The sequence below is a fragment of the Acinonyx jubatus genome, chromosome B2 (genome assembly GCF_027475565.1).
Source record: "Acinonyx jubatus isolate Ajub_Pintada_27869175 chromosome B2, VMU_Ajub_asm_v1.0, whole genome shotgun sequence".
Taxonomy (NCBI): Eukaryota; Metazoa; Chordata; class Mammalia; order Carnivora; family Felidae; genus Acinonyx; species Acinonyx jubatus.
Window position 1 is genome coordinate 71,252,127 of NC_069385.1, and position 26,760 is coordinate 71,278,886.

Genomic DNA, 26,760 nt, shown 5'->3' on the forward strand with positions numbered 1-26,760 from the left:
TGAGCTGTCAGCACAAGGCCTGATGCGGGGCTCAAACCCACCAACAGTAAGATCATGACCTGAGCTGAAGTCAGATGCTCAACCAACTGAGCCACCCAGGCGTCCCTTGAGCATGTGACTTTTGATCTCGGAGTTGTAAATTCAAGCCCCACGTTGTGCATACAGATTACTTAAAAATAAAACCTTTAAGACAATGCTTTTTAGATCTTTCTTTGATGAAAACCCTCTTCCCAATTTGGAGTAGTTTCCCTCCCAAGTCTGTGTTGGAGAAGGATGTTCTTTAAAAATAAAGCACTGTGTCTAAACCCTGAGAAAGGAAAAGGGTGGTTTTGGAAGGTAGAGGCTGGGGCGGGTGGGCCACTCCTTGTCAGAAAAGGCAGGGGAAAAGGCCCTGAGGCTGAGGAAGGAGCTTTTACTAGGAAGCACGGTGTTACAAAGGAACAGGGCAAAACCCAACAGAATCACAGAAAGGAATACGAGTTGTACAAATTGATACTAGGGAGATGTGTACGTAGCTAGACTGGTTAACATGTCTTTAGAAAAGAACCCCTAGCTTGTTTTGTTTGGTTTTGAGGAACAAACTTCCACAAGGTCGTCATATCTGAAAATGTTACTAAGTGGGTGTTTACTTTCTCTAAAATGAATATCAAAGGTCCAGATTACAGTCAGATGTAAATCCTTTTAGAAAGATTCTGAGCATTTCAATGATTAAATAAAATGAAGTGTTCAGGGTCACATGAAGAACATTAAATGAGACATTTCCTCTGTTACTTCTTTCTGGTCTTAATTTTTAGTTTTTAATTTTTTTAGTGCAAAAAGGTGTTTTTTTTAACTTTTTTATTTGAGAGAGAGAGAGAGAGAGGGAATCTTAAGCAGGCTCACACTCAGCGCAGCATCCAACTTGGGGCTCCATCTCATGACCCTGGGATCAGGACCTGAGCCAAAATCAAGAGTTGGACGCTCAACTCACTGAGCCACCCAATGGCCCCAAAAAAGGTGTTTTTATTAAAATTAGCACAGGGACAAGACCAATGGGCAGGAAGAGCTGCACTATTCGGTCTTTTTATATAGCATGTTTATATTTGGATTAATCAAAATTAAATAAGATCAAACATGCCAAGTGCAGGGCACCTGGCTGTCTCAGTTGATGGAGCATGTGACCCTTGACCTTGGCGTCATGAATTTGAGCCCCATGTTGGGTGTAGAGATTACTTAAAAAAATGTTTTTAAAAACATGAAAAGTGCGTGTTATAGTAGGGCTTTAATATATATTTGTTTCCCATTTTTAAAAACATGTATCATTAAACATAACATTAAAACATTTAGGTTGATTCTGCATATAGTTCAAAATTTTCTGAATTCTTATTAATTTATACCACATTCTCTGAGCAAGGAGTTACTATTTCCCTTAGCAGACGAGAAAGCTGATAGCAGAGAGGTTTAACTATTTGCCCAAGGCCTCTCGTTAGTACTACTTGATTCTGAGTCTGTCAGATCCATTCTGACCCACCGTCATCAGGCTTTCTGCTCACCCACCACTCCACTGACACTATTTCTTCAATGACTTCCTCATTGTCAAATCCAATGATCACGTTTCAGTCCTCAATCACATTAGACCCAATTTATCAGTTCCTCTTCTTTTCTGTTTTTTTTTTGATTTTAGGTTTAAGTAATCTCTACACCCCATGTGTGGCTCAAACTCACAATCCTGAGATCAAGAATCACATGTTCTATGAACTGAGCCAGCCAACCGCCCCTCATTCCCTCTCACTGGAAACATCTCCTTGCCACCCCTCATTTGGTTCCAGGACTCTACTCTGTCCTATGTCTTTTGCATCCCTCCTTGTCTCTTGTCTCTTCCTCCTCATTTTCCTTAGTGTGCCAGGGTCCAGTCTTCAGATTTCTCTATATTCCACTCCCTGGGTCATCTCGATTTAAACACCATCTTCCCCAAACCTGTTCCTCCAAAGGTTCCCCATCTTGGTAAAGGATATGCCCCAGGGGCCCAGGCCAAAACCTTGGATAATCATTTGATCTTTTTCTCTCCCATTTCACATCTAATTCATCAGCACATCCAATCTGTGATACATATGTATTCAAATCTGACTGTTTCTTCCACCTTCGTTGCTATCACCACTTCCGTGCTCACTGAATACTTGGGTGACCTCCTAAGGGGTCTCCCTTTGCCCTGCCTCACCCTTCCAGAGGCTGCTCTCCACACAGCACCAAAGCAGGCCTTTAAAATGTGAATCAGATCCTACTGCTGCCCTGCTCAAAACGCTCCAACGGCTTCCCATATTGTCACAGAAAAATCCCAAGTTCTTACTGCAACCTCTGCCTACCAGTCTTACCATTTGTACCCTGTCCTGCTCTCTCCCCATGAGCTGGCTTTGCTTTTCCTTGGGCATGCCAAGCTGGCCTGGCCTCAGGAGCTCTGTACTTGCTGGATTCTCTCCCTCTGACCTCTGCAGGGCTCCCTCTTGTATGTTATTCAAGGTTCTTGTCAAGTGCTGCCTTAGAATTTCCCTCACATGCCATCTAAAATGATACTCTCACTGCTCTCTATCCTTTTAAATGATTTATTTTCTTCATAGCACTTATCACTATAATAGGGAAAGATAGGATAAAATAGGCAGAGAGGGAAAGATGAGGGCCTGAGGTCCCTGGTGTGGAAAAACACATATTTTGGAACAATGCTGGGAGTGTCTGACCACAGCAAACCCCCTCAGGTGTCAGGTTCCTCTTAACAGAAACCACCTACCTCCCCTCAGGTTTTCCCTCAGGAATTTGACAAAAGACCCAAGCATGGCCATAGACCACCCCTCATACAATGGAAATGAGCCAGTCGGGAATGGACAACCCAACACTAGCTGTCAAGCCAATAAGGATAGAACCTGAGAAGGAACAAGGGGGAAGAGAAGGGGTAGGGTGGACCAGAACCTTATAAAAGAAGGACCCTTACCTTTAGTCGTTAGGTATTCACTTTCCAATGAAAGAGCTTTCCTTCTATTACTTTCTAATCTTCTACTATAATAAACTTTTGCCTGCTGCTCATTTTGTGTCCACCTCTTCATTCTCCGAAGTGGCGAGACCACGAATCCTGGGTATTGCGGTAAAAACGTCCCGCCACATCGATACTGTTCATTTGTCCATTGTTTGTCTCTAGCACTAAAATACAAGCTGCTTGAGGGCCGGGACCGTGTCATTTTTTTGTTCACTGTTATACCACCAGTGTCTAAAATAGGCACATAGTAGCTATTCAATAAATATTCAGTTTGTTAATCCATCCAATAAATATTTATTGTTTGGATGAGACTTAAGTTTCTGTGGAGAGAGAGGTACTGTGAAAAATAAGCAAATAAATATGTAGTGTATCAGGAGCGCCTGGGTGGCTCGGTCAGTTAAGCCTCTGACTCTTCAGTTTCAGCTCAGTTCATGATCTCATAGTTCGTGAGTTCGAGCCCTACAGAGTTCTTTCTCTCTCTCTTTCCTTCTCTCTGCCTCTCCCCTGCTCATACTCTCTCTCTCTCTCTCAAAATAAATAAGTAAACTTTGACAACATATGTAGTACACTAGATGGTAATAAGTTCTATGGGGAAGAGGAATAGAAAGGGCAAAGGACCAGAGTTTTGAATTTTGGCTTTTGATGTTTTGAATACAGTGATCAAAGAAAGTCTCACTGAAAGGCAACATCTGAGTTGAGAACTCAAGGAAATGAGGGAGCAACTCATGAAGATATTTGGGAAATGGAAGGAACAAGGAGAGAAGAGAAGGGGGAGGGTGGACCAGAACCTTATAAAAGAAGGACCCTTGCCAAAAAAGAGAGGCAAAAGTGCAGAGGCCTTGAAACAGTGGTTGAGTGTGGCTTTGAGAAATAGCAAGGAAGCAGATGTGGCTGGAACACACTAAGGAGGAGAATGGTAAAAGATGAGGTCAGAGAGATAAGGGGAATGAGATTGTATAGGGCTTGAAGTTCATGTAAAGACTTTGATGGGAGATTTTTCTTTGAGATAGGAAACCAGTGCAGTCTTGGAATGTTTTAAGCTGAGGAGGGACGCGATCAGAATCTCTCTGTTGCTGTGGCTATAAGGTTATAGAGAGTCTAAGCTGGAAGCAAGATCAATTAGGAGGCAGCTGCCATAGTGCAGGCAAGAGGTGACAGAATCCTGGCCTAGGGGAATAATGATAATGGTGATGAAAGTGGTGGAACTCTGGATATATTTTGAGGCCAAAGCTAGCCGATTTTGTCAACAGCTTGAACATAAGAGTGTGAGAGATAGGGAGGAATCACGGTAAAACCAAAGGTTTCGGCAGTGCAGCTGATAAGCTATTTGCTAAGATGGAGAAGACTGTAAGGGGATATAGCTTTAGGGCAGGCGGAGTCATGTACATGCATTCTCTTTTGCACATATACACTTAATGTGCTTAAGAATATACACTGGAGATTTAAGTAGGCAATTGAATATATGGATCTGGAGTTCAAGGGAGTGATCTGTCTGGAGATGTACATTTAGGAATCATCATCAGTTTAGTGACAGTATTTAAAGGTACAGGCTGCCTAAGATCGTCAGGGTGGGGGTAGAATATAGAGAAGAGAGAAGGTTCTAAGAACTAACCCTTGAGGCACTCACTCCATCCATAGAGGTCAGGCAGATGAGCAGGAACTAGCCAAAGGGACGGAGTAGGAGCAGCCAGTGAGACAGGAGGAGAAGTAAGGGTGTTCTCTTGGAAGCCAAGTGAAGAAAGTGTTGGAAGGAGGAGAGAAAGATCAGCTGTGCAAATGTTGCTAGGGGATCAGGTAAGAGGAGGACTCAGAATGACCACAGGATTTAACAACATGGACTTCGCAGGTGACCTTGACAAAAGTTATGGTTGTGGTGAAAACGTGATTGGAATAGATTCAAAAGGGAATGAGAGAGAGAGTTAGTGGAGACAGTGTGTATAGACACTTTTTAAGTTTTGTTTACAAGAAAGCAGAGAGGTAAGGTAATAGCCAAGAGGGAGATGTGGAGTTGAAAGGTAAATGCTGTCCTGTGTTAAGATAAGGATATTTTAGAATATATTGATAGGGTGATGGCAATGATCTAGTGGAGAGGACAATTTGACTATTCAGGAGAGAGGGATAATTGTGTAGCAATGTCTTTGAGTAGATGAGAGAAAATTGGATCTAGTGTCCAAGTGGAGATGATGACCTTGGACAGGAGCTTAGATAGTTTATCTGTGACACCATGTGGGAAGGCAGAGAATATGATAAATGCGGTTGGTGATCAGAGCACATGGAAGACATTTTTTCTGGTTGCTTCTCTTAGGAAAATGGGAGATCGGGTCATCAGCTGTGTGAGGTTTGAGGCGAGAAGAGAAGGTGTGAAACAGTTGTCTTGGTAAGTGGAAAGTGAACTATTTAGGGAAATATGATAGGATTGTCAGGCAGCACTAAAGGCAGCCTTGGGGTTAGTGGTCATAATTTTATGTGAGCCACTCCACATGATTGGCTGTTTTCCTCTTGCCATGGTCAAGTGCATAAATGAGTTGTAAGGGCTAAAACCAAGGTCTTGAAAGTGCTGGTTCTTTTTGGTGCAAAGGTGGACAATTTTTTGCCATGGGTTTAGGTTTTGCCAGGCAAGTCTGAAGGAGGGTCAGGTGTAGGTAGTAATGAATCATGGATAGAAGCTGGTTAAGGACAGACATGAGGACATTGTGGACAGTGAAATGGTTCTAGGATCAATGGACCATACATCCATTGGAATAAGGAAGAATTATTGAAGTCAGAGCTCAGATGGCAGCAGGAGGTGATGGTGAGAGTGGGAAGCTTAAGAGTGAGATTTTGAATGCAAAATCCTGAAAGAGCTAACTACAGAACCAGAGTTCAGAAACTCCTCACACCAAGTTTCAAATTTCTGAGTATAAGCAAAACTTTCAGTATATGCTGTCAGAATAGATTGTGAAGAGAGGGGAGAAGGAGACAGCAATAAAGATGACTTTTGACAGAGCAAGTGGATGAAGAATCATTTCAAGCATGAAAGGAAAGCAAACCAAATAAAGCCAAAATCAAGGTCATAGAGATCCATGTGGGAAAGGGAAGAACTGGAAAGAGATTTGTTCTATACTTCAAGGTCACAGTGAAAGAGGTGGGTGAGTGGAGGGAATTAGAATCAGGGCTGAAAGCAAAAGTAGAAATACTTGACATTGTTGATCCATGAGGGGACTTCCCTTGTGTGCTATCAAGAATCATTAAAAATAGCTGATTCTTTGGATCTCCAAAAGAACTCATTAGTAACTTTAAGAGTCCCTTGGTTGCTAGCTACCGTTTGTGAGGGCATGGTCCCCTCCTTACTCAGTGCTCATTTACTTCAGGGACATCAAGTAGTAGTCAAACTACAGAATGTGCTATAACAATAAATCACATTATCTGGACACACTGTTTCTCCAAACACAGGTTTCTGAAAGAGCAGTGTGAGAGACCTCTGGCCACTCAAGTAAAACTGGATAATAAGTTTAATTAATAACTTGGAATACAAACCTTTTTGTGGCTTATCATTTACTCTTGAAAATTATTATTTTTTTAAAGATTTTATTTTAGGGGGTGCCTGACTGGCTCAGTCAGTAGAGCATGTGACTCTTGATCTCAGAGTCGTGGGTTCAAACCCTATGTTGGGCATGGAGCCCACTTAAAAAATTTTGTAAAATAAAAAAAGATTTCATTTATTATTATTATTATTATTTTTTTTTTTTTTGAGTAATTGCTACAGCCAACACGGGATTGAACTCACAACCCTGAAATCAAAAGAGTCATGTGCTTTACTGACTGAGCCAGTCAGGAACCTACTAAAGATTTTATTTTTAACTAATCTCTACAGTCAACATGGGGCTCAAACCCACAACCCTGAGATCAAGAGTCATGTGCTCTACGGACTGAGCTAGCCAGGTGCCCCTGAGCTTGTGTTTTTTATTTGAAATTTTCAGTAGATAATTTTCAAGAGCATATAATAGGGACACATGACTCTTGATCCCAGGGTTGTGAATTCGAACCCCACACTGGGTGCAAAGATTACTTAAGAAAATCTTCAGGGGAACCTGCCTGGGTGGCTCAGTCAGTTGAGCATCCTACTCATAATTTCAGCTCAGGTCATGATCTCCCCATTTGTGAGACCGAGCCCCATGTTGGGCTCCAAGCAGACAGTGCAGAGCCTGCTTGGGATTCCTCTCTCTCTCTTCCCCCCCCCCTCCCGTCTCTTTCCCCTCTCCTGCTCATGCAGGCTCTCTCCCTCAAAATAAATGAACTTAAAAAACATCTTCAAAAAAAAAAGCTCAAAAATGAATTCTTATTGGGGTGATATTTGCACGACTCTGTCAACATACTAAAAGTTATTAAATTGTACGCTGAAAATGGGTGCATTTCATGGAATGTAAGATTACATCTCAAAAAACTTTTTAAAAGGAATCAATATTTGGGGTGCCTTGGTGGCTCAGTCGGTTGAGTATCTGACTTCAGCTCAGGTCATGATCTCATGGTTTGTGAGTTCGAGCCCCTCGTCAGGCTCTGTGCTCACAGCTCAGAGCCTGGAGCCTGCTTTGGATTCTGTGTCTCCCTCTCTGTCTGCCCCTACCCCACTCATGCTCTGTCTCTATCTATCAAAAATGAATAAACGCTAAAAAAAAGGAATCCATATTTATTAAATATTGTAATGACATATTTCAAAACTTAAGTCAGTGTTGAGCTCAAAGGGATACTCAATGTTGATTTTTTTAAGTTAGTAAGTGAAACAGCCTACCAGTGTAGAGTTCTAATGAAAGGAAAAGAATTAGGTCATTCCTTATGTATTTCTAGTACTAGTTAATATAAACCAGAAGTGAAATTGCAACATTGCCCAGGATAATAACTGAGGTTTGCATAAGGCTCTAGAAAATTCCTTCCTTGCAACACTTCCTGGCCAGTATGTGCTCTTGTTCTTCCTGGTAAAGTCCAGCCCATGTTGTCTGTGTACTTCTCCTTAACATTTCTTTGCTTGTCACTTGGCTGGATGTGCTTTACTGCTGGGAGAGTGACAATTTTTAATACTGAAGTAGGAGGAGAGTTAGAAGACAGTAGTAAATTTTGCTGACAGGAAAAAGGCCAAGTAGGAACTTGCATGTAAGTCAGCCCACTAGTCATCGTTCTCGCCAATAAAATACATACCTGGAGTGTGATGGGAGTGGCGATTTGAACGCTCAGCTGGCCTGGTTTCCCCGAACTTTGGAAAGTCCTTAGGTGGGACACAAGTGTACTGAGGTGGGGCTCGCTGCCTCATGATCTCGTAACAGCTGTTGTTTTGTCACAATTATTCATGGCAGTGAGCCCGTCACTGAGTATTCCAGGCTTACGCCTCTGTAACTAAACTTTTTATGTTTACTGCCAAACTGAAATGCTTAAAACACCCAGCAGTGGTGGGCGAACTGAAAGTCTCCAGTCAGAATGTCTCCTCTCTGGCAGAACTAACAACTTGTGCCAAGTTCTGCCTTCCTGGTTTTCCTCATGTGACTCTCCCTGCTCTGCCACACCCATCAGCCTGTCCAAACCAGTCCCCGTGTGCCTTACACAGTCTTAGCTTCTGCTGTGCCTTCCCAGAGCGCCACCTCTGAGACAGTCTCTCCTGAGTTCATGCCCTGGGTCGGCCCCATAAGTAAATGTGTGACTTGAGGAAATTCCTTTCCCTTCCCTGGAAAATGGGACAATACTTCTTAGGGTGGTGTTTTGGTAGTAGGTGCTCAATAAAAATTAATATCTTCGGGGCGCCTGGGTGGCTCAGTCAGTTAGCATCTGACTTCGGCTCAGGTCACGATCTCGCGGTTCATAAATTCGAGCCCCACGTCTGGCTCTGTGCTGACAGGTCAGAGGGAGCTGATAGCATATATCACTTTCCTCTGAATAGAATGTAGTTCATAATTTAGCACTTAATTATAAATCTCTTGTAATTTTGTTCATTATTTCATGTGGTGTTTGTCTCATCCTCAGTTAGCCCCAACCTTCCCAGAGAAGAGAGAAAAGGCTTTATGTTTTTAAAAGTCCTCTTAGAATATCTTCTCAGCGACAGAGCAAGATTACACAGGTTTTAAATATGTTATGGTTGGTAGGCAGTTTGATTTGTTGACACCACCATAGTCAGTTCCATTAGGTTGTGGTAACAGGATGAGACCAGGTGGCTAGGATGTAGAGACACTGTGATTGGGCTATTGGACCCGAGTAACTTGCATCATTAATGTTCAGTTTCTCAGGTGGTGGAGAATTACTTTATTAATATAAGTAGAGGGTTTTCTATACAGTCTTAATACTTCCAAGTTCTATTACTCATCCCAATTACTGACACCAGTTGCCCATGACAGAAACTTGAGACATCCTTAACTCCGCCTTCCTTACCTGCCTCACGCTCACCTTGATTAGTCAGCAAGGCCCAATAGATTCTGCCCCTTCTTCGAGGCTGCAGTCTGGCCTTCCTCTCCATTCCCACTCCTCAGGCTCTAGTTCAGGCTTCCACCATTGCTTATTTGGAATCTTTGAAAAACCTCACAGCAGGTCTCCTTGTTGCTATATTCACACCTCTGCCATTTACTTCCAAAATGCAAAATGAGGCCACAGTTATCTTTCTCAAACAACTATCTGATCAAGTTATTCTCCTTTCTAAAGCCCATTACGGGCACCTAGAGTGGCTCAGTGGTTAAGCATCTGACTCTTAATTTGAGCTCACGGCATGATCTCACGGTTTGTGGGTTCGAGCCCCATGTTGGGCTCCAGGCTGACAGTGTGGAGCCTGCTTGAGATTCTCTCTGCCCCTCCCCTGCTCTCTCTGTCTCTCAAAAGTAAGTAAATAAACTTTAAAAAATGATTTTCTTTCTTTTTTTTTAAAGGTTTATTTATTTTTCAGAGAGAGAGAGAAACAGAGTGTGAGGAGAGGAGGGGCAGAAAGAGAGGGAGACACAGAACCTGAATCAGGCTCCAGGCTCTGAGATGACCACACAGAACCTGATGTGGGGCTCAAACTCACTGACCATGAGATCATGACCTGAGCTGAAGTCAGACGCTTAACCAACTGAGCCACACAGGCACCCTTAAAAAATGATTTTCTAAATAAATAAAATAAAAAATAAAACCCTTTAATGGTTGACCATTAGCCACAGGACCCTGCCACCCACCATGGAGTCCATCACCATCAAATCCTTATCTCCCCTCCCATTTCTGTCTTCCATCATTCCTCCTTTTACATCCTCATTACAGTTATAATGTGCAAGCTCTTGCAAGCTTTTGGGCTTTTTAAGATACTGTTTTCTTGTCCAGGAATGCCCTTCTCCTTCATTTCCCTTTTTATCAGTGGTTTGGAGCAAAGGCTGTAGGTCAGACACCTTCATCTGAATCCTGACTTCTGTATTTGCTAGCTGGGCTGTTGGGTAAGTTACTAATCTCTTGAGACTCACTTTCCACATCTGTAAAATGGGGCTTACAACAAGCGCCGCCTCCAAGGGCTAGTGTAAAGACTGAAGGAGAAAAATAACGTGTCTAGTACTTAGGAAAGTGTCTGGTACAGAGCAAAGGCCAAATAAAAGTTAGTCATTGCTACCACTTAATATTGAAGTGTTATTTCAAGACATTGCTCATTTGACTTCAACGATAGATTGAATGGTGGTTCCCCAAAGATATCTATGTCCTAATCCCTGGAACCTACGAGTATGTGATTTCACATGGTAAAGGGAGATTGCAGGTGTGACTAAGTGACGTAAAATTTTCCAGGTGAGTCCCGTGTAATCACAAGATTCCTTATATGAGGAAGGTAGGACAGTCAGAGAAGGGAGAAGGCAAAGTGTTAATGGAAGCAGAGACTGGGGTGAGATAAAGAATGCTGGCAGTTTCTAAAAGACGGAAGATATAGGAATTACCTGCAGAGTATCCAGAAAGAACCAGTCTTGTCAACGCCTTAATTTTAGTCCTAAAGACTCATTTCTGACTTCTGACCTCCAGAACTATAAGAGAACACGTTTGTGGTGCAGGCACTCTGGAAAACAGTATGGATGTTCCTCAAAAGATTAAAAACAGAACTACCCTATGACCCAGTACTACTAGATATTTAATTGTACTACTAGACATTTATCCAAAGGACACAGGAGTGCTGATATGAAGGGGCACATGCACCCCAATGTTTATAGCAGCACTACCAACAATAGTCAAATTATGGAAAGAGCCCAGATGTCCATCAACTGACAAATGGATAAAGATGTGGTATATATATATATATATATATATATATATATATATATATATATACACACACATATATATATATATATAATGGAATATTACTCTATGATCAAAAAGAATATAATCTTGCCATTTGCAATAACATGGGTGGAACTAGAGTGTATTATACTAAGTGAAATAAGTCAGTCAGAGAAAGATAAGTATCATATGATTTCACTCATATGTGGAACTTAAGAAACAAAACAGATGAACACAGAGGAAGGGAAGGAAAAAATTAAAACAGAGAGGGAGGCAAACCATAAGAGATTTTTTTTTAGTTTCTTTTTTAAAAATAATTTATTTTTTAATTTATATCCAAGTTAGTTATTCCTTAATTCCCCTTACCCATTTAGCCCATCTCCCCCTCCCATAACCCCTCCAGCAGCCCTCTGTTCTCTATATTTAAGGGTCTCTTATGTTTTGTCCCCCCTCTCTATTTTTATGTTATTTTTGCTTCCCTTCCCTTATGTTCATCTGTTTTGTATCTTAAATTTCTCATATGAGTAAAGTCATATGATATTTGTCTTCTAATTTCACTTAGCATAATACCCTTATTATTATCTTGCAAATGGAAAGATTTCATTCTTTTTGATTGCCAAGTAATACTCCATTATATGTGTAAATATATATTATATATATTTTATATTATATATTATATATATATTATATGTGTATACATATAATGTGTGTATGTATATATATACATATATATGTATGTATGTATATATATACCACATCTTCTTTATCCATTCATTCATCGATGGACATTTGGGCTCTTTCCATACTTTGGCTATTGTTGATAGTGCTGCTATAAACATTGAGGTGCATGTGCACCTTCGAAACAGCATACCTGTATCCCTTGGATAAATATCTAGTAGTGCAATTGCTGGGTCATAGGGTACTTCTATTTTTAATATTTTGAGGAACCTCCATACTGTTTTCCAGAGTAGCTGCACCAGTTTGCATTCCCATCAGCAGTGCAAAAGAGATCCTCTTTCTCCGCATCCTCACCAATGTCTGTTGTTGCCTGAGTTGTTAATGTTAGCCATTCTGACAGGTGTGAGTAGTATCTCATTGTGGTTTTGATTTGTATTTCCCTGATGATGAGCATTTTTTCATATGTTGGTTGGCCATCTGGATGTCTTCTTTGGAGAAGTGTCTATTCATGTCTTTTGTCATTTCTTTAGTGGATTATTTGTTTTTTGGGTGTTGAGTTTGATAAGTTCTTTATAGATTTTAGATACTAACCCCTTTATCTGATATTCCATTCCGTTGGTTGCCTTTTAGCTTTGTTGATTGTTTCCTTTGCTGTGCAGAAGCTTTCTATTTTGATGAGGTCCCAATAGTTTATTTTTGCTTTTGTTTCCCTTGCCTCCGGAGACATGTTGAGTAAGAAGTTGCTGCAGCCAAGGTCAAAGAGGTTTCTGCCTGCTTTCTTGTCTAGCATTTTGATTGCTTCCTGTCTTACATTTAAGTCTTTTATCCATTTTGATTTTTTGTGTACGTATTTTTTGTGTACGGTGTAAGAAGTGGTCCAGGTTCATTTTTCTGCACGTCACTGTCCAGTTTTCCCAGCAACACTTGCTGAAGAGACTGTCTTTATTCCATTGGATATTCTTTCCTGCTTTGTCAAAGATGAGTTGGCCATACATTTGTGGGTCCATTTCTGGGTTCTCTGTTCTGTTCCATTGATCTGAGTGTCTGTTTTTGTGCCACGTAAGAGACTCTTAAATACAGAGAACAAACTGAGGGTTGCTGGAGGGGAGGTAGGTGGGGGAGTGGTGGGGTAAATGTGTGATGGGCATTAAGGAGGACACTTGTTGGGATGAGCACTGGGTGTCATATGTAAGTGATGAATCACTAAATTCTACTCCTGAGACCAATACTACACTATATGTTAATTAGCTTGGATTTAAATAAAATTAAAGAAATATATAGAGAGAGAGACAGAAAGAGAACGCATTTGTGTTGAATTAAGCCACTAAATGTGTGGTAAACTGTCATAGCAGCGATAGGAAAGGAGCACAACTTCCTAGAGGTGACTTGAACCCCATAACATTTACATATAGAGATATAATTTTGTTAATTAAAAACTTTTTTTAAGGTTTTTGATTTATTTTGAGAGAGACAGAGACAGTATGAGTATGGGGGTGGGGCAGAGACAGAGACAATCCCAAGCAGGCTCTGAGCTGCCAGCACAAAACTTGAACCTACAAAACTGTGAGATCATGACCTGAACCAAAAGTAAAAGTCAGACATTAACTGAGTGAGCCAACCAGGTGCCCCTAGATATATAATTTTTTAAAATATATATATTTAAATGTTTTTTTATTTTTGAGAGAGAGAGAGAGCGAGAGAGAGAGAGAGAGTACGAGCAGGAGAGGGGCAGAGAGAGAGGGAGACAGAGAATCCAAAGCAGGTTCCAGACTCCGAGCTGTCAGCACAGAGCCAGACTTGGGCTCAGGTTTACAAACCGTGAGATCATGATCTGAGCCAAAGTCAGGGCATTAACCGACTGAACCACCCAGGTGGCTTACTTGCTTTTTTAAGCTTACAAAAATTATATTGGGGCACCTGGGTGGGTCAGTCGGTTGTATCCGACTTTGGCTCCGGTCATCATCTCATGGTTGGTGAATTAAAGCCTGGCATCAGGCTCTCTCTCTGCTGTCAGCTAGGAGCCCACTTTGGATCCTCTGTCCCCCTCTCTATCTGCCCCCCCCCAAAATAAACATTAAGAACAATAAGTTAATAAATAAATAAATACATAAATAAATAAATAAATAAAGTAAGCTCTCAGTCCAATGTGGGGCTTGAGTTCATGACCCCAAGATCAAGAGTCACATGCTCTACCGACTGAGCCCCTAGATATATAATTTTTAATTCGTATGTCTCTCCTGTGAGACTGTATGTTTCTTAAGGGCTACTGCTTATTAATATTTGAAACCACCTCCTATCCCTACCTCTACATACTTAGCACAATGTCTGGCACATTCTCAAACTCTAATATTTGATGGAGGAAAGTTTGTGGTCTCAAGGGTGGGTTTTGTTTCGGTTGCATTGAGTTCATGTGGAGATGGAGGGACCAGCCATGGATTCTCAAATGAGGTTCAGTCTCTGGCAAGTACAGGTCTGGGAGATGTGTCAGGGGAAATGATTGAAATAGGTCTGGGGATTGTTGTAGAGAAGAGAGGTGACTGTAATTGAAGAAGCGCCTGGTCCTGGAATACTTTATATGATGAATATTTCATGGGGCTCTGGTCTCTGCTTTTCAAAGATACAATAGCTCTAGAAAAGATCCAGCAGAGGACATTAAAAATGATCAAGGGGAGAGAAAATTATGTATGGCGGTAAAAATGAAAAAGATTCCATTTGCAAAAAAAAAAAAAAAAAGTGGAAGTCTTAAACTCATGAGGAATAATCATTATTTTCTCAAATCCGGAAAAAAATAGAAATAGGTAACATTCCTGAAGCCTAACAGTCTTCCCAACAACAACAAAAATAGCTCTTTATATAGCATCCATTAAAATACAGAATCCATTACTTCAAGAGGCTGTGTCAACTGAAGTTCTTTTGTTTTTTGTTTTAAAAATTTTTAATGTTTAATTTTGAGAGAGAGAGAGAGACAGAGCATGAGCTGGGGAGGGACAGAGAGAGAGGGAAACAGAATCCGGAGCAGGCTCCAAGCTCTGAGCTGTCAGCACACAGCCTGACACAAAATGGGTTCGAAATCACAGACCTTGAGATCATGACCTGAGCCCAAGTCGGACTCTTAACTGACTGAGCCACCCTGGTGCCCCACTCTCGTGCCAAATGAAAATGTGAATACTTCTGGCAGAGCTGGAGTAAGGGTCAAGCCAGCCTGGCAGCTGCCCTAGGTGCCTGTATGAGCCACAAATCATTGCTGACTACATTAGAATGTGGTGTCTGTTAACCTGAATTTTTCACATAAAACTTCTTATAATTTTACATCTGTAAAATTTGCCTGGCCCTATTAAAATAAACAGCGCTCTTGAGTGGAATTTAAAGAGAAGAAAACCAAACATCTCCTCACAATTCAGATTAATCTCCTTTAGAATGCTTTTGAATTCTAAATGCTTTTGAATAGAATGCACATACGAAGCAGCCTTATCAACTAAACTTCTGGATTGAATAGAATGGATGGCCTTTGTGCTATTTACTAGAGGCAAGTGATTTATCTTCTTATCTACTCTTTAATCTCTTTAATATACTTTAGCAAAGTGGTCTGGTTCCAAAAAAAAAAAAATCACAAAAGGAAACTATGGAGAGAACAAGAAGCACAGAAAAGTAGGATTCGTTGTGCAGACTTTTTTCCCCAGGACATTTAACTTTACATTGGCTAGTGGAAATAAAAGAGCAAATTAAGCTTAAGTAAATAATTTTTATTGATAAAAGATTATTTAATGCATTTTACATTTAGAAATGTTGGATAATTATTTAATGAATATTATTGTGAGGGGCTCCCATTCTGGGGAGCCGACTTTCTCAGTTATGTCTTAACTGTAGGTTTAGAAAAGAGTTGTAAAAACTATGTTATAAATGGCAATTTAGAAATGTGTCGAGATATTTTGGGATAATTACAGTCCTTGGGCAAGCCAGCCCACCAGGTTGGGAACGAATGAGCTAGAGTGTGTGAAAGTTCTTTGGAACTTGTCATTCCTATGCTATATACTACCAGCCTCCGCCTGCTGCAGCCCTCCCACTCCTGTGTGCTGATTATAATATTGCCATATCTTTCAGGTCCCAGAAAGGCTGTGGCCCGGTCTATTAAAGTAACCCTCCCCACTGGGCAGTCAGGAAATGGTCTCCAGAGCTAGCATGCTTGAGAGCCACCCAGGTCCCGTCATGCCTGACTCACCATAGGGACACATCTACTATGCCCAGTATTTGCAGCTCAGAATGCAGGTCTAGAGCCTGGTCTAGCCTGGTCTTGAACTCTGGCTGGTAGGTTGTCAAAACTGGCTCCACCAGCCCTTGCACCTGGGTGTGATCCTCAGAAGGCCCTTTCTCCTGAAACTGGACCCTATTTGTAATAATCTTCCTTATGTTTAGGGCTGTCTTGATTCAATATCTTGTAGAGTTCCAAACAAATCAGAAAAACAGGATTCCTGGCTCCAAGCCGTCTCCTCCATCCAGCAGCTGGAGAGCCTTTCTGGACTTGTGTTAACCTTAATTGTCTTGGGCCATCCCCCTTGACTTTTCAGACTGCTTTGCCAATGACTCTGGCAGGTTCTAGTTACTCTCTCTTCTCCTCCTTAGCCCAGGGGGACTTCCCAACCTGATACTCAACTAGGATTTTGCTCTTTTGATCTTTGTACACGTACACACACACACACACACACACAAATATACACATAAACTTTTTTTGAGGTGGTTTTAAAAAAAGGAAACAATAGACCAATAGAACAGTAATGTGGTGGGAATGTAAAATGGTGCAGTTGTTTTGAAAAACACTATGTCAGCTCACAATATTGAACAGACGGTTATCATATGATCTTATGACCCAGCAATTTCACTCCTAGGTATATACCCAAGGGAAACAAAAACATATGTCCACACAAAAACATGCACACAAATGTTCAGGGCAGCATTAATTACAGTGGCCAAAAGGTAAAAATAATCTAAAAGGTCTATTAATGGATAATGAATTAAAAAATGTGGTATAGCCATATAATAAAATATATAAAAAGGAATGGAGTGCTGATATATGTTACAACATAGATGAACCTTAAAAACATTATGCTAAATGAATAAAGCCAGTCACACACACCAAAAAAAAAAAAAATATTGTGTGATTCTATGTGTATGAAATGTCCAGGAAAAGGAATCTAAGAGATAGAAACTAGATATGTGGTTGCCTAGGGTTGGGGGAGGGTAGGTGATGGATATTTCTTTTTGGGGTGATGAAAATGTTCTAAAATTACATAGTGGTCATGGTTGCACACCTCTATGAATATATAAAAAACCACTGAAGTGCGCAGTTTCTTTCTTCCTTTTTTTCCCCCCTGGGTCACAACGCCCTTTATTCAGACGGCGGCGCACAGCACTAGGCCCTTGGCTGCTCCGGTGTTAACGCGGAGCCGAGTGCAGAGCTCGGCTGCCCTAGTGATCTGCTGCTGTCTGAACTGCCGTCCACAATAGCCGCACGTCCCGGTTTTTGTTTCTTTGTCCAGGTTTATGTACAGTTCCGGGTGGCAAAAGCACCCCGCCCCCTGCCGCTATCACACGCGACCACAGGACTGTCAGCTCCACTCACAGGCTGCTCAGCAATGAAATCAATGACAAAATTTTCATTCACCTCTTTCTTTAGACCTACAAATCGAATTTTCCTATAGTCCTTAGCATCATAAACCTGCCCGGTGTGCCTAATCTTCTCTCCGGTGGGTGAGGTCCACACCCCTACACGCCTGGCGCCCCGGGGCAGGCTCAGCGCCTGTGGGCCGCTCCCGCCCAGCAGCCGGCAGAAAGTCACCGTTCTATTTATTTTTTTATAATTTTTTTTTTTAAAGTAAGTTCCATGCCCAACATGGGGGCTTAAACTCATGACGCTGAGATCATGCTGTACCGACTGAGCCAGAAGGTACCCCAAGATATACACATTTTAATTTTAAAAGTATTGTCAAATTGTTGCTGAAGTGGTCATAATAGTTTATACTCCCTGTGGCAGTGAGTGGGTATCCATTTCCTTATGCCTTCACACACACACACACACACACACACACACACACACATTTGACATAACATTTGATATAACAAATCCTTAGTTTTTGCAAAGCAAATAAGTGTAAAGTGGATTCTTATTTCCATAATTAACTACTAAGGAAATTGGACATCTATTCTTAGGATTGCTTTTTTATACTCTTTCCCGCTCTTTTCTATTGGAGTGTTTGCCTATTTATTTAATTTTTAAATTTTATTCTCACTAGGCTCCACTCACAATGTGGGGCTTGAACTCATGACCCTGAGATTAAGACCCTGAGCCAGTCAGGCGCCCCAGCCGTTTTACATTTTATCTTTAGTAGTTCTTTATATATATTTTGTTTGATAAATACCTATATAAATATCTATGTAGTATCCATATCTATCTGCATATGCAAATATTTCCTACCTAGTCATTTCTTTATGGTTTTTGCTTTTCGTATTTTACTTAAGGCTTTCTGTCCTGCTAAGATCAGAAACATATGATCTTGGTATGAGATAGGGAACTAATTTTATTATATTTTCCAAATGACTAGACCATTGTCCCAATGTTATTTATTGAACCCTTTATCTTTTCCTCTGCTGTTTTGAAACACCATTTTTCACATACTAAATTCTTAGTTCAATGGCAATTCTCAGGCTTGTATATAAAAGTGAATCTGAAACCAGTAGACACAGGAAGTCCATGTGAGGAGAATGAGACTGGCTCTCTGAACTATCTGGCCATGGGAGTTTCCAGCAAGGAAAGCATGGGGACTTTCCAAAGTTAGCACTGGACATTTTAGCATTAGGCAAATAAATTGGAAGCTAATACTCCACATCCTCATAATATTAATTAACAATTGATTATGTCATTTTCACGTTTTCTTTCCAGAATCTATAAAACATTGTCGCCCACTTTGGTGCAGAAAGTGGTCAGGATATTTATCTTTCAGCTCCTTTCCTATGATACCCCCTTCAGACTGCCCATGTCCCTTAATTAAAGGTCACTGCTCTTCCCTCCTTCTGGAGTCTGGTTAAAGTCTCTCCCCTGGTTCCTTTGGACCTCTGCTGCTATTAGTCCTGGGTCCTTGCAAGAACTTTACACCTTTCCTACACTTTTGCAAATAGTTCAGTGGTGTGCTAGTAAATGGCTAGGGTTGGGGGGGGGAGGGGGGAGGAGGGAAAGAGCCTTAATTTGTAGCATTTGCCAATTGCTTAGTGTAAATATTCCCATCGTGGCCCATTGTAAGCTACTAGTGTGAAATCACTGAACACAGACTTGGGAGGAAGTGCTAAGAATCAGCTTTTGTAAATAAAACATGAAAATAAATTATTTTTTAATTATCCTAATTTAAGTGTGCCCCAGACTGATGCTGACACCATCCTGGAACACTGACTTTTCACTCAGAGAGAGAAAGGAACTCTCTTTTCTATAGGACTTTAGTCTGGGAAGAGGTAAGCCCAGAAGCTTCAGAAGCTGTCTGAAAGTGACGCCAACCAAGAGGAAGGCGGAGCTAAGAGGGGAGGTAGGGAAATTCCTGGATATCATTTGAAGCCTTGTATGTAGCCATAGTGTAAGTGAACTCGGCCCTGGCCTTTTCAGGAACATGGACTAATAAATTCTCTCTCTCTCTCTCTCTCTCTCCCTTTCTTTTTCAGTTTTTGTTTATCTCTTTGTTTTTGCACAGAAGTTTAGCACAGTAATAGGCCCAGATTCCTCTCAATTTGTGATTCTATCTCAGGCATTAGGTACCATTAATAGGAAAAGTAGATTTGAAAAGATTCATGGTTTACAGGTTTACAGTATTCAGATTTACACAGCAGGTTCTTTCAAATTACACTTAGGGGAATAAATCAGTGACAATTTGGCAATCTTGCAAAGTACAGAGCCTTCCAATTCGAAAGGATTTTGCTGGTGAGTCATTAAGTTAAAAAAAGAAATCCATATCGGTAATAAATCTTTGTAGAAGTACTCTATGTTCTTTTTAAAATTGATTGTTTCTCAGTGGCTACTTCAACTAACATTATCAAAAGAATAGATTTCTGTTATAATATAAAATGATGCTTTCTGAGAAATTGTTCCAAGTCTTATTTTTAAAAGAGACTTGACATAGGAGATATATTGTGGAGGGTACTTCCAGAAAACCAGAACTTTTAATAAATTTATTCTGTTATCATTTTTTTTAAGCATTTATTTATTTTTGAGAGGGGGGCAGGCACAGAGAGAGAGGGGAACAGAGGATCTGAAGTGGGCTCTGTGCTGACAGCAGCGAGCCTGATGCAGGGCTTGAACCCACAAACCTTGAGATCATGACCTGAAGTCGGACGCTCAACTGACTGAGCCATCCAGGGGCCCCTAATTAGTGTTATTTTCATTGCTTAATATTATAGATCATAAACATTTATCAGTTTGGACATTTGGGGTTATGGTGCTTGTGGGAGATGCTATGTAGAGACCTAAATGTCATTCAGCTTAGGACTTACTGTACTGGCATCCCAAAGCTGTGGTGACTGAGGACAAAAGAGAAGTCCCCAAATCCATCCTCTTACCCAAATGCTCCTCACTCACCCTCCACATATGCCATGTGCTGTGGCAAAGACCAATATATCCTTCTCCTCCAATCTGTCACCTTCTCTCTTTTTCCATGAATTAAAGCATTCATTGCTTTAATTCAGGCCTTTGGTTATTTGCAGTGGCCTCATAAGTGGTTTTCCTGCCTTTAGTCTCATCTTCATTCCATCTTGTTCTGCCTCTGTCGCATCGCTTCCTGAGGGCAGAAGCTCTGGGTTTTCGGCTAACTTCCAATCACGGCTCTCTTACCTCATTTAGGGCACTGAGGGGGCACACTGCTCTTCTTATGTAACATAAAAAGCAAGCCAGCATTATTTCTAAACCAAAACTGGCTTTTAAGTCAGGGATTTTTAGAGGTTACACATACTCCTCCCGATTTCTGAGCAGGGGAGTGACTTACTTAAGGACAAGTTACAAAGGTCAGGACCTGTTAAGGACATCTGCTATCTTTAAGAGGGAAATTCCATGGTTCTGTGCTGGCTTCGGAGCAACTCAGACCCTGTGAGGTGCTTTCCCAGGGTTCCTCCAGGATAGGAACCTGACCTACTTTGGGAGATGAGGGACTATTTCATCGGGGAAATGATATTTCTGTTGAAACCTGAGTGAGTAATGAGCATGACTTTCTGAAAAGAAGGAGAGGGTGTTGCAGAGTGGTACTCCAGGCAAGGAAACAGTTTCGGTGGAGGCCTTGGGGCCTCAGGCAAGCAGGAGCCCAGGGCATTCAGGGAACTGAAAGTCTCATATGCCTGGTGGGCAGAGAGCCAGGGGAAGAGGGCTGCTGGAGGAGGCTGGAAATGCACACAAGGGTGAGATCTTGTGCAGCCTTGCAGACAGTGCTGAATTTAGGATTCAGGCCAGGTCTGGAATTAAGAAGGTCAAGGAGTTACTGAGATAGAGCTTTAAGGTCATCACCACAACAAAATTTATGTGCATAATTTTTTCTGTCCTTAAGGTTTCATTATATAATTAATTGACATTACAAAACAAATTAGATTTTAATTTTCATGTCACATTAGAAGAGGGGCTTTTCTAAAAAGTTTATTTATTTATATTGAGAGAGAGTCAGCACGAGCAGGGAAGGAGCAGAGATGGAGAAAAAGAATCCCAAACAGGATCCTCACTGTCAGGGCAGAGCCTGGTGCAGGGCTCGAACCCATAAACCATGAGATCATGACCTGAGCCGAAGTCAGACGCTTAAGTGACTGAGTCACCCAGGCACCCCAGAATAGTGGCTTTTTTATCAAACATTTTATTATGAACATTTTTAAAGAAAGAGGAAAATTGAAAGAATTATCTACACTCTGCAATTAATGTTTTATTATATTTGTTTTGTCACGTATTTATCCATCTAGCCATTCTTCTTGGCATTCATCAATTCATCTTATCTTTTGATGTGTATCAAAGTAAGTTGCAGACATCAGTAAACTTCATCCCTTGACATGTCAGTATGCATATCATTAACTAGAGCTTAATGTTTCTTTATGTTTCCTTTTGTGTGTGTGTGTGTGTGTGGTAAAAGTCATATACAGTGAAATGCAAACATCCTAAATGTTCTATTTAATGAGTTTTGATAAATAAATAAATAAATAAATAAATAAATAAATACACATATATAAATCTGAAGTTTCAAACAAGATACAACTTTTATCAAAAATTGTCACCGTGTACTGTTGTAAGACTCTTACATTCTACATGAAGTGGTATAATATCAATTCGAGGTAGACTGTGATGAATTAAGGATGCATATTGTAATTTTTAGCAACCACTTTAAAAATGTTAGAAAAAAAGCCAATAGAGGAGATAGGCTGGAATACAAAAAATACTCAATCCGAAAGAAGACCAAAAAGGAGGAACAAAGAAGAGAGGGGACAAATAAGAAATAAATAATGAAGGGGTAGACTTAAATACACCTGCAACATATTTCCCTATGCCTTGACATATATATATATATATATATATATATATATATATATATATATATATGAGTGTTTGCCTATTTATTTATTTAATATTTAAATTTTATTCTCACTAGGCTCCACTCACAATGTGGGGCCTGAACTCATGACCCTGAGATTAAGACCTTAAGACCCTGAGCCAGTCAGGTGCCCCAGCCTTTTTATTTTTATTATTTTATTTTATTTTATTTATTACCATTTTTAAATTATTTATTTATTTTTGAGAGAGATACAGAGTGTGAATGGGGGAGGGACAGAGAGCGAGGGAGATACAGAACCTGCCAGGGTCTAGGCTCTGAGCTGTCAGCACAGAGCCCAACGCGGAGCTCGAACTCACAAGCTGGGAAATCATGACCTGAGCCAAAGTTGGATGCTTAACCAACTGAGCCACTCAGGCACCCCCCAGCCTTTTTATTTTTAATCTTTAGTAATTCTTTATATGTATTTTGTATGATAATGTTTTAATGTAATTATACTAAATACAAGCAGAATAAATAGTCCGATAAAAAGACAGCAATTATCAGCATGGATAAAAAGCATGACCCAATTATATACTATTTACAAGAGATGCATTTAAATATAAAAACACAGTTTGAAAATTAAAGAGTAAAAAATCTATACCATGCAAACACTGAACGTCAGAAAGCTAGTATTTCTATATATCAGAGGAAACAGATTTAAAGAAAAAGAGTATTTCCAGGGATAAAGAATGGTATTGTAATAATAAAAGGGGCAACTGATCAAGAAGAAGTAAAATTCCTGAGTGTATATACACCTAATAACAGAGCTTCAAAGTATGTAAAAGCAAAAATTGATAATAAAGAAATAAATCTGTAATTATATTTGGAGATTTGAGTACTCTTTTATCAGTATGTGATAGAATAACTGACAAAATAACAATAAGGATATAGAAGATTTAAGCAATACTCTCACCAATTTGACCTGACATACTTAGATGATCCAATAATTTTATTTTATTTTTTTTTATAAAGTTTATTTATTTATTTTGAAACAGAGAGTGCAAGCAGGGTAGGGGCAGAGAGAGAGGGAGAAAGAGAATCCCAAGCAGGCTCTGTGCTGTCAGCACAAAGCCCGACATGGGGCTCAAACCCACAAACCATGAGATCATGACCTGAGCTGAACTCAGACGCTTAACTGACTGAGCCACCCAGGCACCCCTGTTCAATGTGCACATTGAACATTCACCAAGATACATTTTATGTTACTGGGCCATACATATAACTGAAAGATAATATGATTTACAAGAAAATAAAAATATAAAATACTTAGGAATAAATCAATTTAACAAAAAATGTGCAAACCCTGTACAGTAAAAATATGAAATATTATAGGGATAAATGTCTAAATAAATGGAGTGGTTAATTGTTCATGAATTGGAAGCCTCCATAGTTGTATTATGCCTACCCTCTGTAAATTGATCTATAGAGTTACAGCCATCCAGTCAAAATACAAGCAGGATAATTTTAAAAGAAATTTACAAGCTGGTAGTAAAGTTTATGTGAAATTGCAAAGGATACAGAACAGCTAAAATGATCTTGAAAAAGGACAATGTCGGAAGACTTTACTACCTGATTTCAAGATTACTAAGAAGCTCTACAGTCATCAAGACAGTGTAATATTGGTGTAAATAGATCAATGGAACACAATAGAATCCAGAAATAGACTCACACATATACAATTAACTGATTTTCAACAAAGGTGCCAGGGAAACTCAATGGGGAAAATGACAGTCATGTCAACAAATGTGACTGGAACAACTAGGGATGTATATGAAACAACTAGGAATGTATGTGAAAAAATTGTCAGGGGCTCCTGGGTGGCTCAGTTGGTTTAGTGTCTGATTTTGGCTCAGGTCATGATCTCACAGGTTTGTAAGTTTGAGCCCCGCATTGGGCTCTGTGCTGACAGCTCAGAGCTGAGCCTGTTTCAGATTCTATGTCTTCCTCTCTCTTTGCCCCTCCCCTACTTGTGCTCCATCTCTGTCTCTGTCTCTGTCTCTCTCTCAAAAATAAATAAACATTAAAAAAGTTTTTAAAAAAGAAAAAATTGTCACTGTATGTTATACTCATAGTATATACTGGTGACAAATTACAATTTTGAGTCTATATTATCCATACCCTGGGATATAAATTATGCGTGTTAACTCCTATATGAGCTCTCTCAAGCCTCAGGAGTACTATTTATTAAATAAAGCTTATTAAAGGGCTGCAATTACATTGAGGATATGAAGGCATCATTTAGAAAATAGTTGGAATCATTAAATAATAGTTTATTTTCTGGGGAATATAAAAAAGAAATATAAAAAAGACTATTTTTTAGAGTGGATTTAGTCCCTCCCTTTATATCCATAGCAGAAGAAATTTCTATTTTCATTTATGACCAGCGATACATATTGGTAAGATGCCTAGCTGGGGATGGAGAGGCAGGTGCAAAGTGAAATGTCATGAGTCAGAAGCTGTATAGCTTGAAAGAGTTAATAGATCTATAATTGATTTATTCCTAAGGCTTCTTGAAGATACTGGAAGAATCAAGTTCACTGTGTGTCCTGCATGCAGATGGAGACCAGCAGAGGTTAATTAAAAACAGAAGTTCCTGCCCTAACAAACTAAAATGTAAATGTAATTAGATTTTGAAAAGTTTTTCCTACTATGTGCTAGGTTTTGAGAGGAGGTTTCTCAAGGACAAAAGACCAGGCTGCTATATGTATAGTTCTAACTCCCAGATCCAGGAGGCTTTGTAATAGGGTAAGGTTTGATATTCTCCAAGGATTTCCTGAATCCAAAATGGCTATTGATTCTAAAGAGTCAAGTTGCAGCTGGACTAGCAGTGCAGTTTCTTTCTTATCATTCCAATAATCCAAGAGAGTCTCTCAAAAGCTTGAATAAAAATAGTCCCACCACAGAGTGCAAGCGGCACAGGAGCAGAAAGAGAGGCTCTAGGCTCTGAGCTGTCAGCACAGAGCCCGATGCGGGGCTCAAACTCACCAACTGTGAGATCATGACCTGAGCTGAAGTTGGACTCTTAACCCACTGAGCCATCCAGGTGCCCCTTCTTCTTTTTATCGACTGTGCAGGCAAGGACACTTCCATTACTATAATGTTACTTGAAATGTTCAAGTTACAGGAGGGTTGATTCGATTACATTTCTGTTGAGTTAAATAACAGGCCTGAGGATACACTTTGAACACTGTCACTGCAGGTTACTTTCTAAGCCCTGCTAATGTTACAAATCATCTCTTAGGAACGATTACTTTTGCAAGTGGGTCATCTGAACAATTTTGTGTTTATTCTTAGTTGGCTATTTATGGAGCAAGTACCCAGGGACAGGCTAAGTGCTTTACTTATTACTATCTAATGTGATCTTCATGACATCCTCTCAAACAGATACTTTTATTTTCCCATTTTACATTTAACTTAGTTTAGGACAGAGAGTTAGATGGTGATAGAGATAAACCTCAAACACAGACCTGAGTCCACAATAACAAGCTCTTACAACTATTCCATATTCCCTTACTGAGCTCAGAGGGTGACGTAGTCCTGATCTTACCCCAGATCCCAGGCACCTTGCTGAAACTCCCTGTGTGTTTACTGATTGCCAGGGCTGGGCAGAAAAACTGTCTAGGCAGGGCAGGGTGAGATAATGCAAAATGCAAGGAATTGCTTGCCTTTGGCAAGTTCTTAAGATCTAGTTAGGCAGTTGTTTTCAACTTAAGATGCATAGGTAGGGGCCAAGGGTAGGCTGTCCCAAGCGTAGGCCATTATGGCATGAAGATTATTTTGAGTTAAAAAGCAATCGAAATCCAACAGGTTTAGGGAAAGTTCTTTACCTCCCCCCTCAACTGCCTAAAAAGCATTTAGATAGAGGATCTGCTCCAAGAAGAGAGCTATCACCATAAAGAACTACCTTACACTAGGAACTAGATATGGTAGACAGGGAGGAATCCAGCAAGGCCTGTTTGATCCAAGTCCTCTGTGTCCCCTTGTTTTTGAGTGGCCCAGCAAACATTTGTTTACCAAACATGCATTCCTTTTCATTTTCCTGTGAATTGCATTTTTTCCTTTTGAAATCCCAGACTTCTACTCCCTTCTCCTTAATTCAGAATGACATATATACCTTATTTCCATGTCTGAGTGGATTCCCCCTAGGAATGCTATTAAATTTTATTTTCTCCTGTTAATCTGTCTCATGTCAATTTGATTCTTAGTCCAGCTACAAAGACCTTGAAGGGGACAGGACATTCTTGCTCCCTG

At 40.3% G+C, this 26,760-nt stretch overlaps 1 long non-coding RNA gene and 1 pseudogene across 6 annotated transcripts in view; both read right to left on the minus strand.

Annotated features, from left to right (window-relative positions):
• Positions 1-26,760, minus strand: part of LOC106972543 (uncharacterized) — a 46,824-nt gene that overhangs the window by 7,264 nt on the left and 12,800 nt on the right. For 5 of the 6 annotated variants that reach the window (XR_008298479.1, XR_008298482.1, XR_008298481.1 and 2 more), the window contains exon 3: positions 9,410-9,586. This is a non-coding gene — a long non-coding RNA (uncharacterized LOC106972543). Of the gene's footprint in view, positions 1-9,409; positions 9,587-10,905; positions 11,022-26,760 lie in introns of all 6 variants that reach the window. The other variant, XR_008298480.1, reaches the window with a different exon arrangement.
• Positions 15,580-17,897, minus strand: LOC128315581 (NADH dehydrogenase [ubiquinone] iron-sulfur protein 6, mitochondrial-like; annotated as a pseudogene).